General features: G+C 37.6%; 1 pseudogene; it reads left to right on the top strand.

Moving 5' to 3' along the window:
* The first annotated feature begins 609 nt into the window (after positions 1-609).
* On the top strand, positions 610-667 carry LOC129481433 (uncharacterized; annotated as a pseudogene).
* Positions 668-16,149: the final 15,482 nt, after the last annotated feature.

Genomic DNA, 16,149 nt, shown 5'->3' with positions numbered 1-16,149 from the left:
ATCCTCATTGCAGGGCTTACAGTACCATTTAAATATGTGACAGCACTGGCAACAACATCGATTAGAAGCTGTGTGGGTTGGGTGGGGGGGTCTTTAATGGACATAGATGGTCCAGACCTCACTCGCAAATCTCATTCAAAAGACAGCGATTTAGGTTGGTGGCTTTCCTGACCTTGTGATACTGTGCCACACACACACACACACACACACAAAAAAAAAAAAAAAAGGAAAGAAAAGAAAGGGAATTTCCACCTTGTTTGTTCCTCGAGCCTATCTTGGAAAATTAAAGAGACTGTGTCATATTAGTGAACACACGAACTTAACATCATTCACTTTTTAAAAAGAATTTTAGTGTAAAATACAACATTGTATTTTCAATAATTTGGGGGAAATTATGATTGACAGTTCAATTGAACTGTAGTCAGTAGTATTACTGTAGATGAATCATGTAAAGATCGGTAATTTTAATAGCGATGGAAAACAATGTTATGTAAATACAATGCTCAATAGGTAACAACTATTATTCAATAACAGATGAAGACAGAAAACTGTTCACATACATTATGATATAAACAGAAATGGAGAAAATTCGTTAAGAACACGAACTTTAGATGCTACAGCTCTTTTAAAATTTGTCTAGCAAGTTTTCCAGTTTTCACTGGAACCTCTGCTCTCATCAAAAAAAAAAAAAAAAAACCCACAAAAGACTTGAACTCTAGAATCAAGTTGGCTGATTTTCTATTCTAGGCTAGCACTTCTCAAGTGTGTAACTTTCATCCACCCTGTCCTCTCTGGGCCTCAGTATGTTCATCTATAAAATGGTGGTAACTCTGATGTCAGGAGTTCAAGACCAGCCTGGCCAACATGGTGAAATCCCGCCTCTACTAAAAATACAAAAATTAGGCTGGGCACGGTGGCTCACGCCTGTAATCCCAGCACTCTGGGAGGCTGAGGCGGGTGGATCACGAGTCAAGAGATCGAGACCATCCTGGCTAACATGGTGAAACCCCGTCTCTCCTAAAAATCCAAAAAAATTAGCTGGACGTGGTGGCAGGTGCCTGTAATCCCAGCTACTCAGGAGGCTGAGGCAGGAGAATCTCTTGAACTCGGGAGGTGGAGGTTGCAGTAAGCCGAGATCGCAACACTGCACTCCAGCCTGGGTGACAGAGTGAGACTTCATCTCAAAAAAAAAAAAAAGAAAAAAATGGTAGTAACACTTCTAGGCCATTCTTAGGACTGTTATTAAGATCAAATTAAGTGATACACATATAGCACATTACCTGATGGCCATCAGTAATTATTACCTAAATTATGTATGTTTCTGTATTACTTAATACCTTAAAAGAATACATTTTATATCCACTTATCATGGTAGTTTCTAGACAGATTTATAGATTGGTTTAACTCAGGTCATAATCTCAGTAATTTATGTTTTTAAATTATGTTGCAGGAGTGCTGTTAGAAAAAATTTATTCTTCCAACACTTTTAGAAATATCTGTTACTTTAAAAGGGCAGGGATAAGTCCACTCTTCCTTTCCCTAATTTCCGCTTCCCCAGCACTGTTAAATTTTCTGCATGTTTGTTTACATAAACACTGAAAAAGCAAAATGTGACTAGCATTTTCTATGTATATAAAGTATTGAAAATGCCCAATAGCTTTAAGACATTGTGAATGTATTATACATGGTTCAATTGACATGAATCAATTTGCAAAACTTTGTTTCCTCAAAACATTTTTACTAACTGGAAGATTGGCTGTTATCCATGGTGGATGCAGAGAAGTGTTTCTAGAAGGAGCTCTCTCCCCTGAGAAGCTGCTAGATGTCCTGCCTGACGTATCCCCTGAATTGGAAACTGCTGATAATTAATGATTTGAGGAACTTTACCGGGTCATTCTTCCGATGTTCAAATTCATCCTCCCTGAAGTCTGAATTTTGTCCAGCCAGTTGGTAATTTAATGCACTTCTCAAACATCTTTCACTTATTCTCATCATTGGGCTTCCCTTGGGGTTTTTGACTGTCTCCTGTGGTGTTCATACTGAATGTGTAAGATTCAATTAAGGTCTTGGAAGGCATCTCAGTCTCTGTGCCTTTCATCCTTAGTGGCTGTACTTCTGTCTCCTCAACTAACTGCTCAGTGTATTCCTTACTCAAACAGCCATCGTCAATGGTGATTATAATTCTTGCTTCATTTCCTATGCTTTGGTTCACCACAGACACCTTACGGATACCACGGGCATTAGCCTCAAAGGTGATTTCAATCTGAAGAATGCTATGATACTCATGAGAAATGCCTCAAATGTCAAACTTTCCAACTAAGATTTTCCCTTTGCCATTGCTTCCTCATCTTTATAAATTCAAACGGTTGTCAGAACGTAAGGTCTGTGTCTCCTTGGTGGAAATGGGGCATTATGTTTGATCACAATAATTATGTCTTCATTATCCATTTTAATACCAACGGAAACATGAGTGATGTCCACATACAGAAAAGCCTAACATTTTTTCACTTATAATGAAAAATTATAAACGTAAGCCTCTTTGCCAATATCATTTTTATAATGAAGGAACCAGAACGAAGCTACTCTAGGAATTTTCCATTAATGTATTGTAGAGCACTGATGTCAACTGTCTGCACTGACAACTTGATTTCCTGCTCAACTACTCCATCAAAAACACATGTATCGCGGCTCATACTCTGGTTTAATTACTTACTATTGCACGAATCTTGCAAAGATTTCTGGAACTTGGGAATACACATACTGCCTTGACTCTGACTTGTCAGGTACAAAGCTTTCTTTATGGCGTTTGGGGTGCTTGTCTTTACATCAGCTTTCAATCCTTCAAAATGTAAACTTCTTTATGGGAGAAACGTTTCTCAATATCGGTCTGAATGTTGATAGAGTACTTTAACATGTTTGTAAACTATGCAGAGTCAAGAAGCAGCATTTTGTCTCAGTTTTGTCGTTTTGGGACTGTATTTCAACTTGGTGATGAAATGGTTAAGCATTGGATTGTCCACCCAATTGATAGCTAAAAACTTCCTGTCACTGGAAATCAATTCCCTTCTGAGGATCTTTTTCCATATTTATCAGGTTTCTGAAATGGCATGTTTCAGCCATTTGACCTTCTATAAACTTAAGCCTCTTTGCCAATATCATTTTTATAATGAAGAAACCAGAACAAAGCTACTCTAGGAATTTTCCATTAATGTATTGTAGAGCACTAATCTCAATTGTCTTCTAATGGATTGATAGTTAAAATAAAGTTCAACAAATGTCAGGTGTTTTGACAGCTATTTCACTACCTGGTACTCGTGTTGAATTTACTACCAATTCAGTTGTTTATCCTTTTTCACTTTTGCTAAGCTATATGCATTTCCTAAATTTGTTGTTATGATTATGATATTCTGCATAAGGTCATTCTTGCATTGCTATAAAGAAATACCCAAGACTGCGTAATGTATTTTTTTTAAAAAAAAGATGTTTAATTGACTTGTAGCTCTGTAGGCTTTACAGGAAGCATGGTGCTGGCACTTGCTTGGTTTCTGGGGAGGCCTCAGGAAGCTTACAATTGTGGCAGAAGGTGAAGAGGGGGCAGGCACATCACATGGCAAAAGCAGAAGCAAAGGAGCAAGTGAGCGGTGGGGTAAGTGCCACACATATTTAAGGGACCAGATCTCATGAGAACTCACGCACTATCGCAAAGACAGGACCAAGCCATGAGGAATCCGCACCCATGGCACAAACACCTCCCATCAGACCCTGTCTCCAGCATCGAAGATTACAATTCAATATGAGATTTAGATAAAGACAAATATCCAAACTATGTCATATTCCATCTTTTTCAGTTCCATTCAGTTTTCAAGTTTACAAAATCTATCTCGCATGCTTGTTCTCTAGGAAGGGAATAATTTTACCCTTCCTAAAGGGTACCAAAAAAAAAGAGGAACCAAAATTTAGCCTCATGGTCAGAAAAATATAAAGTGTAAAACTATTTTTTACTTTAAATGTAACAGATTTTTTACCTGTTACTCTTCAAAAGCTGAAAGTGATATTTCTATATGTACTGAACACGGAAACTTGTATTCACAGTGTGTCCAGCTGGACAGGTATTTGAAGAGAAAATTACACTCTATTTAATCAAATATATCTTGAATTCGGATTCTATCATTCAACATCTTTAGAATTCATTCCAAGTTTGTATGCAGTTAGAACTCCTTCTGAATTGACAGCAAGTCTTGTGAAACTTTTTACTAACCTAACTAATTTTATTATAATTGATCATTAGAAACACTATCAAATATCTTTTGTAGATCCTGGGAATCAGCCAAGTATTCCTGTCAAAGAAAGAAATATCATATTTGACAAAATTATTCTCAGATTTATTCCAGCAGGTAGAAGCTAACTTTAGATATTTGTTACTAATTATATTTATTTGCATCTCATCTTTTTATAAAAATTGCTTGAAATTGTAGCTAGCTTTAACATTGAGTATTTAATTAATTTATCTGATAACCTTTGAGGATGGTGTGTGGTGGTTTAAACAACAATAAAAATCCACAAACTCTTTGAAACTCTCTCCCTTGAGAGCTGGAGGTCCACTCCCCATCCTTGAATCGGAGTGGGCTGGTGCTTGCTTCAACCAATAAAATGCAGCAGAAGTCACGTAAGGTCCCCTGAAGGTGTTTAAAGGGCCATGTAACTTCCTCCTAGTTCTCTTGGCACACTCACTATGAGGGGAGTCAGGGATCATGGAACAAGTCCAGCTGCCCTGAGATTGACAAGTTTTAGGTGGTCTGGTGGAGAACCCCCTCGAAGCCAAACATCTTGGCCATCCCTACCAAGGTGGCTGACATGTGAGTGGAGCCATTGTGGGCCCTCCAGTTCATCCCACCCACCAGCTAAGTACGGCTGAATGGCCCAGTTGAGGCCATAGCAGAAGAAACACCCCATTCCCTGCAGCACACAATCCATGTGATATTATAAACATGCGTATTGTTTGAAGCTACCTAAGTCTTCTTCTTTTTTTTTTTTTTTTGTGAGACAATTTCTCTCTCTGTCACCCAGGCTGGAGTGCAATGGTGTGATCTTGGCTCACTGCAACTTCCACCTCCCGGGTTCAAGCCATTCTCCTGCTTCTGCCTCCCGAGTAGGTGGGATTACAGGCGCCCACCACCATGTCCAGCTAAATTTTTGTATTTTTAGTAGAGATGGGGTTTCACTATGTTGCACAGGTTGGTCTCAAACTCCTGACCTCGTGATCTGCCTGCCTCGGCCTCCCAAAGTGCTAGGATTACAGGCGTGAGCCACTATGCCCGGCCTTAAGCTACTAAATCTTGCAGGTAATTTCGTTTACAGCAATAGTAACTGGAAAAGGAAGAATGCCTTTTTTTCTTGTTTTAAAATAATAAACGCAGCACTGAACAATTTGGAGGCAGAATGCAAGTACTATTAATTGATAAATGGTTTTCTTCCATCTAAATCCTTTTTTTATATGATGTCGCTCTAACAATTCTTCATTTTTATTTTCATATATGTTTTGAGAACTGAAAATTATACTCAAAAGAAGTTTGAAATTGTATTTATCTTACAAAGCATTATCTCAAAAGCACAATTCTTTCAATTATATGGATTTAATAACTCAAATATAAATAATTTCTGACTTGGAAATCCTGTGTGAAATGAGTAAATATTAACTGTGATGTTACACTTATGAATACTTTAATTGGTAAGATTTATCAATCTCATAGAGTTGATCAAATTGAGATTTCAGAGACTGTTTGCCAAGAAATTGGAACTTTTCTGTATTCCTATATTAGGTGAGTCATCTTAAAAGGTAATTGAGTCTCCTAATCAAATTCTCAGCGTTATCGCCTGGCAACTGAGATACTTCCAACAGATAAATAAAATGTGACAGGCTGTTTTTTTAATGCCTACTGATAAACTTCATAGACCATTGAGGTAACAGAGCAGTCTGTGTACCTGCTAAGAGTTTAATTTAAACCAAATAAAGTTACAGAAACAATAATGTATAATTCACCAAAAGCTTATTATTCCTTCCTTCTGTGAGCCAGTTCAGTTACTGGCCAAAATAAAACGTCTGCATGCTAGAGTTTGGAACCCAGAGTGTTCACTATGACTCTATCATACTGAGTCAACCTTCTTAGTTATCTATTAGACCATCAATTCTCAACTGCTCAAAATATTTGCTCCAGCAATCGCTCCTCTTGAAATTAATATTTTCCCTCTTTCCTGGATTATTCTCACCAGCATACAATACCTGAAAAATTTCTCTTATTATGAAAACAAACATTGTGCCTTTTTTTTTTGCCATGTCTCCATTTGTCTACTTTCCACTTTCCACTTGTCTGTTCCCTCTTAAAGCCATACTCTGTCTCCAGCTTCTTTCCTCCTGTTCTCTTTGAGGACACTGCAATCAGCTGGATATGCTTTCCACTCCACTGAAACCCTCGTCAGGGGCACCAGTGACCTTCGTGTGGCTAAAATCAGTGATCAATTCTCAGCCCTCAAATTACAAATTACTCTTTCATATCAGCAGCATCTGATGCAGTTAATTGATCTCTTCTATTAAATCATTTTCAAACGTGCCTTTCTGGAATCCACGACCTTGCGGTTTTCCTCTTACCTTATTGGCAACCTAGCGTTCTCATCTTACTTGCTTGCTTATCTTTTTCCCGTAACTCCTAAATGCACTATTTGTGTCCTCCGACATCTTCCCTCCCGCATCGTTACTTCCTGGATGATCTCTTCCAAGCTCATCGCTTCTAATATGACTTCTATATTTACGAATCCCAAAATGTGCACCTGCAAACTGAATCTTATCCATGAGTTCCACAGTCGCATATCCAGTTTCTTACCTTGATTTTTCCTTGATGTTCCAAGAATCTCCATCTTTAAATGTACAAAACATAAACTTTGACCCTCTTCCCTTTCTTCTTCTCAATCATATACAATAATAACTTGCATTTTATTGAAAATCATTTATTTATACACAGAAGTGGGAACCTGCAAAGACCTAATGACTTTTACCTTCTAAATCCCAGTGATTTATTGCACCAACAATTATAATTTTCTATGTAATCCCCAGTTTTCCTCTGTTTATATAGAAAATAATTTTTTCCAGTCTAAACAATATTGCATCCATATATCATTCAATAAATTGTAAAAGGCTTTTACATAGATGATTTTTTTTGGTCAATATTAAAAAAAGTGAAAAAGACATTAAAAGAATATTCTTATTGTTCAATAACCCCTGGCAGAACTAGGGAGTTATACAGGGTCCCTCACCTGAAGTATCAATAGAAAGACTAGAAGCCATTTTCTCGGAATTCTTTCTTTTCTTTTTTTTTTTTTTTTTTTTGAGACGGAGTCTCGCTCTGTCGCCCAGGCTGGAGTGCAGTGGCTCAATCTCGGCTCACTGCAAGCTCCGCCTCCCGGGTTCACGCCATTCTCCTGCCTCAGCCTCTCCGAGTAGCTGGGACTACAGGCACCCGCCACCATGCCCGGCTAATTTTTTGTATTTTTAGTAGAGACGGGGTTTCACCGTGGTCTCGATCTCCTGACCTCGTGATCCGCCCGCCTCAGCCTCCCAAAGTGCTGGGATTACAAGCGTGAGCCACCGCGCCCGGCCTGTAATGTAGTATTTTTACAGATAACAATAGTGATGTGGTTTGGATGTGTGTCCCCACCCAGATCACACCGCGAATTATAATTCCCAGTGTTGGAAGTGGGGCCCAGTGGGAGGTGATTGGATCATGGGGGTGAATTTCTCAGAAATGGTTTAGTGCCATCCTGTGACAGTGATAGTGAGTCCTCACGAGATCTGGTTGTTTAGAAGCAGGTGGCACCTTCCCCGTCTCTCGTGTTCCTGCTCCGACCATGTGACATGCTTGCTTCCCCTTTGCCTTCTGCCAGGATTGGAAGCTTCCCGAAGCCTCCCCAAAGCAGAAGCTGCTGTGCTTCCCCCACAGCCTGCAGGACCATGCACCAATGTACCCTCTCTTCCTTATAAATTATCCAGGCTCAGGTACTTCTTCATACCAATGCTAGAATAGTCTAATACAAATAGATTCTGCTTTTTAATAAAACCTAAAGAAATTTGTATCACAAAAAGTACTTCTTTATAAAGAAAACTAATAAAATTATTTATTTAACTGACATTTTAACATAGAACACTCTCATAGTTATAAATAATGCCATATTGGTAATTTGAATGGTAAAGCAATAGTTTTCAAAACTACATATGAACTTTAATATTTTTCTATTTTCCTAAATTAATCCTTATGTTTTTATTTAACACGTAAGACAGAGATAAACTTTTGCAAGTTTATATGTATTTCAATAAAATCTGACACCTACATATTCTTAATACCAAAACAATGCTTTATTCCGTAGGATCAGCTATAGAAAAGATAAAAGAAAATAACAGGTTTTGGATGACCACAGGCTTGAGAACTTATCAAGGAAGAATTAGGGCAACTCTAACAAATTGCTAGTATGTAAGAAACGCTTTATCGGCAGTTGTCAAGAGCAAGCAAAGTTTTCCCTCCTTATCTCTGTGAGATTCTTTTCACTAGCAGCAATTTTCAAGGCTAAGCACTAGAGTTCTATTTTTACCAAAAGAAATAAGTAGAACGAAGAAAGTAGGGACTTCAAATATACAAGATAAAAAGAATATACGATGGCTGAAATAATAGAAACCAAAATATTTTACCCCAAAATACCCTTCTTTGACCTATTTTGAGATGGACGTTCCGAGGGCCTGTGACCATGGGAGGCCCTGCAAAGGTCTTCTGTCGGGGAGACCTGCACCTGCAGGGAAAATCCGCATCCACGCAGCCTGGCTTTCTCTGAGACCCTCCCTTGTGCAGATCTAGAAAAGATTGGCAGAGAGTGACGCCTTTAGAGGTCCGAAAGAGACATTTCCAATCTATTCCCCCTGAGCCCTGCTGCCTGGGAGGTTTCATCTACGTAATAAGACCACCTTTGCAGGCCAGGCCTCCTCTCCTCTCCCTCCCATACCCTGTCCCCTCTAAAGCTGATTTACTGCCATAACCTGTTTTCCCAAGATCCAAGCTTATATACTTTCTGTAACCTCCAGATGGTATAAAAGCATCAACTATCTGGACATTTTTTGGTGCTCTTGTATTTTGTATGCCTCCTGCGTGTGTTAATAAATTTGTATGCATTTTCTCCTGTTACATTGTCTTTTGTCAATTGATTTTCATTAAATCTTCAGAAGGCAAAAGAGAAGTTTTCCCTTGGCCCCCACAATAACAAATGAAGTTTGAAGGTTAATGTTTTGTCTAAAAAAATTCCAGTTTTCTCAAGTCCATATATGTTTTTTCAAGGCAAACCACCAATTCTGAAGCTTGATTATTATTATTAATACATTATGTATTATATTTACATTAACTGATTGGTTGGTTATTGGGAATTTGTAGGAAGAAAGCATTTTTTTAAAAAAATGAGTAGGACATATAATTTTTTAAGGTCATTCTACTAGTATGACTCATACTAGCACAAAATTTCTTTCACCCTTCTGAAATGCTATAGATAAAAGATACATTTCTAAATTGCAGGCCCTTCCCAGATTCAGGTACCTGAACATGATAATTTGTTCTAAGAGGGCTCACCTTATTCAAATGTACCCTCACCGAGCACCTCTGAAATTATGCTGACTTACAACCAAGGTTGGAAAATTTAAACAATGCACCCTGTGTGATGTCAAATACATGACTTGGATTAAAAGTAGACTCTAGAAAGCTTATTTTTATACTTCATTCCTTCATGCTGTTAATTATATACCTTACAAAAGTATATAGCTAAGGTTATATTTTATCTGTAGTTAGATTAAATACAGTGATTATTCTGATGAGTAACTACTGATAAATCTGAACTTATTATAGCTGCAACTGTAAACACACTCTATAGTCTCCAATTCTTACAGTTCATTGTGTTAAAAGTAAAGGGGAAACAATTCAATACTTTAATACTTACTTTTAAAGGGATAATAATAATTTCCCAAAGTTTTTAAAAACATGAAATTGTAACAATTTTAACCTGTAAACTCAGTATCTACTGATTCTATAATAGAATTATTTGAATGTGACAATAAATAAATCTAATTATCTTACAGGAAATGGGGATTTACTGGTAAAATAATAACTTTCAGAAATAACAAAGTATATGAAGAGTGTCCAGTGTTTTGTACCAGTCTCTAGTGTATTTTAAAACCATAAAACCTGGCTAGGTGCAGTGGCTCACACCTGTAATCCCAGCATTTCAGGAGGCCAAGGCGGGTGGATCATGAGGTCAGGAGTTCAATAAGAGTCTGGCCAACATGGTGAAACCCCATCTCTACTAAAAGTACAAAAATCAGCTGGACGTGGTGGCACGCACCTGTAATCCCAGCTACTCAGGAGGCTAAGGCACAGAATTGCTTGAACCCAGGAGGAGGAAGTTGCAGTGAGCCAAGATCAAGCCACTGCACTCCAGCCTGGGCATCAGAGAGAAACTCTGTCTCAGAAAAACAATCCATAAAATCTAATAATATTCATTAACTATGGGTAGTGATATTTCTGCTGTATACAGAAAGTTCTCAAAAGAAACAGACAAGAATGAAGCCAGAGCACCGCATTCCAGTTGTTCTTGATGTCTTCACAGAGATGGCTACACCTCTTACAATTATTACTAGACTTGTTAATAAATGGGTTGATCTGTGGCCACGATAACAAAATGGTGAGTAAGAAATCAAATCAATAAAGTGATGTAAAGTGGAAAGATCATCGATTGCACCAAACCCTAATGGGGAATGCGTTTATTTTATTTAGAGAACAAAAGGTAAGAGGAGAAAAGACATATGCAGTTGGACTGTTGATCAGCTATTTTGGGGGGATTGAGGAGAAACAGGTGTGTTCCAGGATGTTGGATAAAATACTGGAAAGTGCAAATGGGAAAAGAAGAAGCTACACAACCTCATTAATTATAGCATAAAACCAAAGTAAAAATATGAGAGACAATTATTCACCTGTCAGATTAACAAATACATAAAAGTTTGTTAGTGCTTTGCCTTCAAGCAAATGGAGAACAGCACTTTGTTACCTTATTGATAGCTATATAAATTAGTACAACCTTTAAAGAGGGCAGTCTGGCAATATCTATAAAAGTTGGAATGTACATGAATTTGGCTCAGTAATTCCACAGCTTGAAATGTATTTTCTCCTGTATTTATATATCTACATGAAAATGACTATGCCTGGGTCACCACTCCCCATAATGTACCTTTATTTGTTGTAGCTTAATAGCAACTTACAGACCAATCATGATTAAAGTAGTTCAATCAGTCTTGCTGAATGCATGTGATGCAATACTTGTGTAACATTAGAAACATGGCATTTTTTTCCCAAGTTACGTTGTCAGCGGGGAAAAAAGTACAGAACACTAAAGCAAAATAAGCTGCAATTTAGGTCTAAAGAAATTAGAATGTCTAAGTGTAGCTATCCATCCAGGCATAAGATAGCCATGGAAGGATAAAAAAAGAACTGGAAAGAGTTTTTGTCTCTGGGGGAAAAAATTGAAGACTGGAGGATGAGGGATAAAACCTCATTTTCTCTTGTAAAACCCTTGAATTCTTTTTATCATGTGAACTTACAATCTATTTATATAAAATGAAAGAAGAAAGAAGTGAAGAAACGAACAAGGCAAAGTCTGAATAGATTACTGACCATCTAAGGGATCCTCCCACCTCAGCCTTCCACGTAGCTGGGGCAACAGGTGCACAACACCGCACCAGGCTAAGTTTTAAATGTTTTGGTTGAAAACGGGGATCTCGCCTGCATTGTCCAGACGGGTCAAACTCCCAGCCTCAACCAATCCTCCCCCTTCGGCACTGGGAATACAGGTATGTGCCACCGTACCGGCCGGGTCACCTTTGAAGTGTGGCATACGCCAATGAGGATGAGCAGCCTGGCTTGACTGCAGATGCTGCAGTCATTTTGGCCTTGTAGACAGTGTCAAAGCTTAATGATTCACTTCCTACATAGGTGCTATTTTGTATGGAAAGAGTCAGGACAAGGCTGAATTACTTCTCTTAGTGTGTTTTGGCTAACTTTCATTCACGTTCAAAAAGGGCAAGAGCAATGAAACACCCAGGTCAAGTTCTCTTCCTATAAAAGGACCTTCCAAATTTCTTAGAAATCATAACTGCTGCTTGTTATATGGCAAGAAACACTATTCATATTACCTATGTGGTTTTTTTGTCTTTAATATCATTCTTGGATTTGAACCTAGAATTGTTTTCATTTGAGTTATTTTTAAGACATTTTTAGTGCCTAGGTAGGAAATAGTCTCTTATTTGAGTTTCAGAAATCATATTTTATGTTGTGAATATAAACAAAACCCATCCTTAGCCACACTAATTATTTCAAAATTCAATAAGATAGCCTAAATTTAATGTGTATTAAAATGTATGTGTGACTAAGAATGTCTTGTTTTAAATACACCTGCAACATAAAATGTAATCTCTCCATATCATGTACTATGACTTAAAATAGTGACATATAGTTTGAAAATAGAATACACTGCTCAAAATATTTTCTAGAAATACTGAGATTTTTATTTAACACCATCATGCCAAAAAGTAAGACCAACAAAAGTGTTTAAGCTGTTTACCTTTACTTGTCCACTTCTCATTAATTCTCTGTGGAAATATTTCCTAACATAATGCATTTTGAGTCTATTTTAGCAAATCTCTTGAGGTGTTTATATTTTATTTTTATTTTTATTTATTTATTTTTATTTTTATTTTTATTTTTTTTGAGACAGAGTCTCGCTGTCGCCCAGGCTGGAGTGCAGTGGCGCGATCTCGGCTCACTGCAGGCTCCGCCCCCTGGGGTTCACGCCATTCTCCTGCCTCAGCCTCCCGAGTAGCTGGGACTGCAGGCGCCCGCCACCACGCCCGGCTAATTTTTTGTATTTTTAGTAGAGACGGGGTTTCACTGTGTTGGCCAGGATGGTCTCAATCTCCTGAGCTTGTGATCCGCCCGCCTCGGCCTCCCAAAGTGCTGGGATTACAGGAGGTGTTTATATTTTAAAGTAAAGTTTGGCACTTCCTTTTAACATTTTCTTGAGCAAATAATTCTAAAATGTGTAAACAAAATCAGGTAGATAGGTAGATAGAAAGACAGAAAAATAGGTACCTGCAGCTCTCAGATTAAAATCATTACATCTGACTGAAGTGCCATATAAGCAAACGTGTCATTTCATATGAAAACAATTTTTCTTCTTTGCCAAGGCAATTTCTTTTTTTTATTGTAAAGTGTTTGGTCTGAAATTAGTTCACGATATGTGTTTTTCAAAAGTCCTAGAGAGGAAATTTATTAAACACAAATACTTTGTTTTTATATGGTCTTAGAAATCACTTTAAACCCTCATATTTTAAATCTTCATAGACTATAAGTTAGTATGAATGAATAAAGTGCAAATTGTATCATGTAATATGGCAATTACTGCACAGAACTCTTGTGTTGCCTTTCTGCAAGTGAGCAGGGCTGCAAGCATAACTGATTTGATGTAATTTTGGTTGTTTCAGTCACAAAGCTCTCTTTATGACCTGGGCTCTACAGAAATCTTACTTAGGAAATGGGAAGTTAAGTAGATGAATTCAAACCACCTTCCATCTTGGCTCATGGAGACTTTCTTTAGTCAGTTTCACGTGCCTCTGGGAGGCATCCTGAGCTGCCAGTTGTGCAATAAAACCTGGCTATAAATTGCTTGAAACTGACTGCCGTTGAGTCTTCAAGGACTAGATGAATAGGAAAGATTACGGTTTATAACCAGATTGTAAGATTCCTATGGGAAATTGAAGATGTAGAAATAACAATCAATGGATGTGGGTTTTTTACAAGGACTTCTGTCGCTTTCCAAAAATGGCTGAGATAAAAAAACTAAACCTGAAATAACCAAGTTGCTTCCCTGAAATTGCACTCCATGGCAGGTTTTGAATATGGAATTATTAATATGATTGATTTTGAAAATATTAGCATCACAAAATTTATAACACTTATTTCATTTTATTAATTTAGTATTATTCTGCTGCTGATTTACTTTTAAAAAATAACAAATTGTCTCATTGTTTTTACAAGGGTCTTACTAAGATATGCTGAGGTCTATGATACTTTTAATAAGAAATCCTACAAAAAATGTTTATAAGTGTTTCAATATGAAAATTAAAAATACACAGTACACAAAGTGGCGGTTTAAGAAGAGATTAATCATGTAAATACTCTTTACATATAAGAAAATATTTCTACATCCTCAGTATCTAAGACATACCATGCAACCAAAAATATTAATTGAATACATTTTTTTTTTTTGAGACGGAGTCTCGCTCTGTCACCCAGGCTGGAGTGCAGTGGTGCGATCTTGGCTCACTGCAAGCTCCACCTCCCGGGTTCACACCATTCTCCTGCCTCAGCCTCCCGAGTAGCTGGGACTACAGGCACCTGCCACCACGCCTGGCTAATTTTTTGTATTTTAGTAGAGACGAGGTTTCACCGTGTTAGCCAGGATGGTCTCTATCTCCTGACCTCATGATCTGCCCTCCTCAGCCTCCCAAAGTGCTGGGATTATAGGCACGAGCCACCGCACCCAGACAATTGAATAAATATTTTAAAATTAGGGGAATTATGCAACTTTATAAAAATGTGAAATCTGGGATATTCAACTGTAAAAACTGGCCTATCATATGAGGAAAATACAAATACATGAAAAGGATACGCTAAATATAGCTGATGTAATATCTAAAATGTATTAGTTAAGAAAAAAATCCAGAGACTAGAGGATCACGCATTTCCAGTTCTGTGAAATGAAGACAGGTGCTATGAACTAAGAAAATAGCAAAAAATGCTGGGCTGAAAAGCAGTAGTCATTTTTCAAATGGTTTTAGTGAGGCTGCAAGGCCTGGCACAGCTTTCATCTCCCAGCATCCTGTTCTATACACAATTTGGTGTTTAATGTCTAATACCTAAGAAATGAATTTTTTAATGCATTTAATAAAATGATGTGACAGTCTGTTTATTCGTTCAATAAATGTTTATTGAGAACCTACTAGGCTCTACATACTGTTACAACATTAAATCATTAAATAAAGTGTTTCTGCAGAAAAAGATATTTGTCCAAAGCAGAAACAGCTATAGGAACACTGAAACGGTGGCGAGATGCTGGAAGAGTAAAGCTGCCTTCACAGGGGAAGTGACTTTCTCTTTTCCCCAAGTGGATTCCAGGGGCATCTCTTCCCATAAATATTTACTACCCCAACCAGTCGTGAATCCAGGATCATAAATTAGAAAATTGTGATAAATAGCTGCTACTTTTTAAAAAACAGCGTATTTCCTCAGAAATGTCCGGATGTCGTGGAATTATTCAGATGTCTTTATACGGCCTCGTACCACTGAACTTTAATCTCTTTAAAGAATCGAGCTTTAAGAAGGAGAAGGAGAGCTGAAGCACATCTTACGCCTGGAATAAAAACGATTTCTGACGTGCATGGTTTCCCCACATCCCTGCTCTGAAATGTTCTCAGTAACTATCTTTATACAAGTCAGTGGCTCCACAAGTACGACATGGATGATGTTTAAGGGGTAAAATTCTCCCAGCTGCCTGTGGCCTCCTCACTGACGTTTGGCAGTAATGTCAGCTGCAAGTGATCTGATTCTCCCCTTCAGTGTACCAGGGCACATTCTTTATCTCCAAGAATTCAGTCAAGCAACAAGCTTCAGCTCGTTGGAAGAAAAAAAAAAAAAAAAAGCTAGGTTTTCTTTTTTAAAAATATCATGAAAAATGTTTCTAGGCTTGCAATTTGGGAAAAAACATATTTAATCCTTGTTGTAGTTATGAATACAGAAGGACAAACCATGCAGAAACTTTTATTCCTGTTGCAGTTCTAGGTCTTATTTTTGGACAATCCAAATTTATTTCCACAATGACTTAAATCATGATTTCCATAAGGTCATTCACATTACTAAAAACATGCCATTAATAAGGTTTTCCAATTGCTCACTGATGAAATTCAGTTTCCACGAACAATGCAGGATTTTCAGATTTAAAAATGACAATTTTATTGCCTAG

This window comes from Symphalangus syndactylus, chromosome 4, assembly GCF_028878055.3.
Source record: "Symphalangus syndactylus isolate Jambi chromosome 4, NHGRI_mSymSyn1-v2.1_pri, whole genome shotgun sequence".
NCBI lineage: Eukaryota > Metazoa > Chordata > Mammalia > Primates > Hylobatidae > Symphalangus > Symphalangus syndactylus.
Note: the sequence above shows the minus strand (reverse complement) of the source record. Positions and strands in the feature narration are given on the sequence as shown.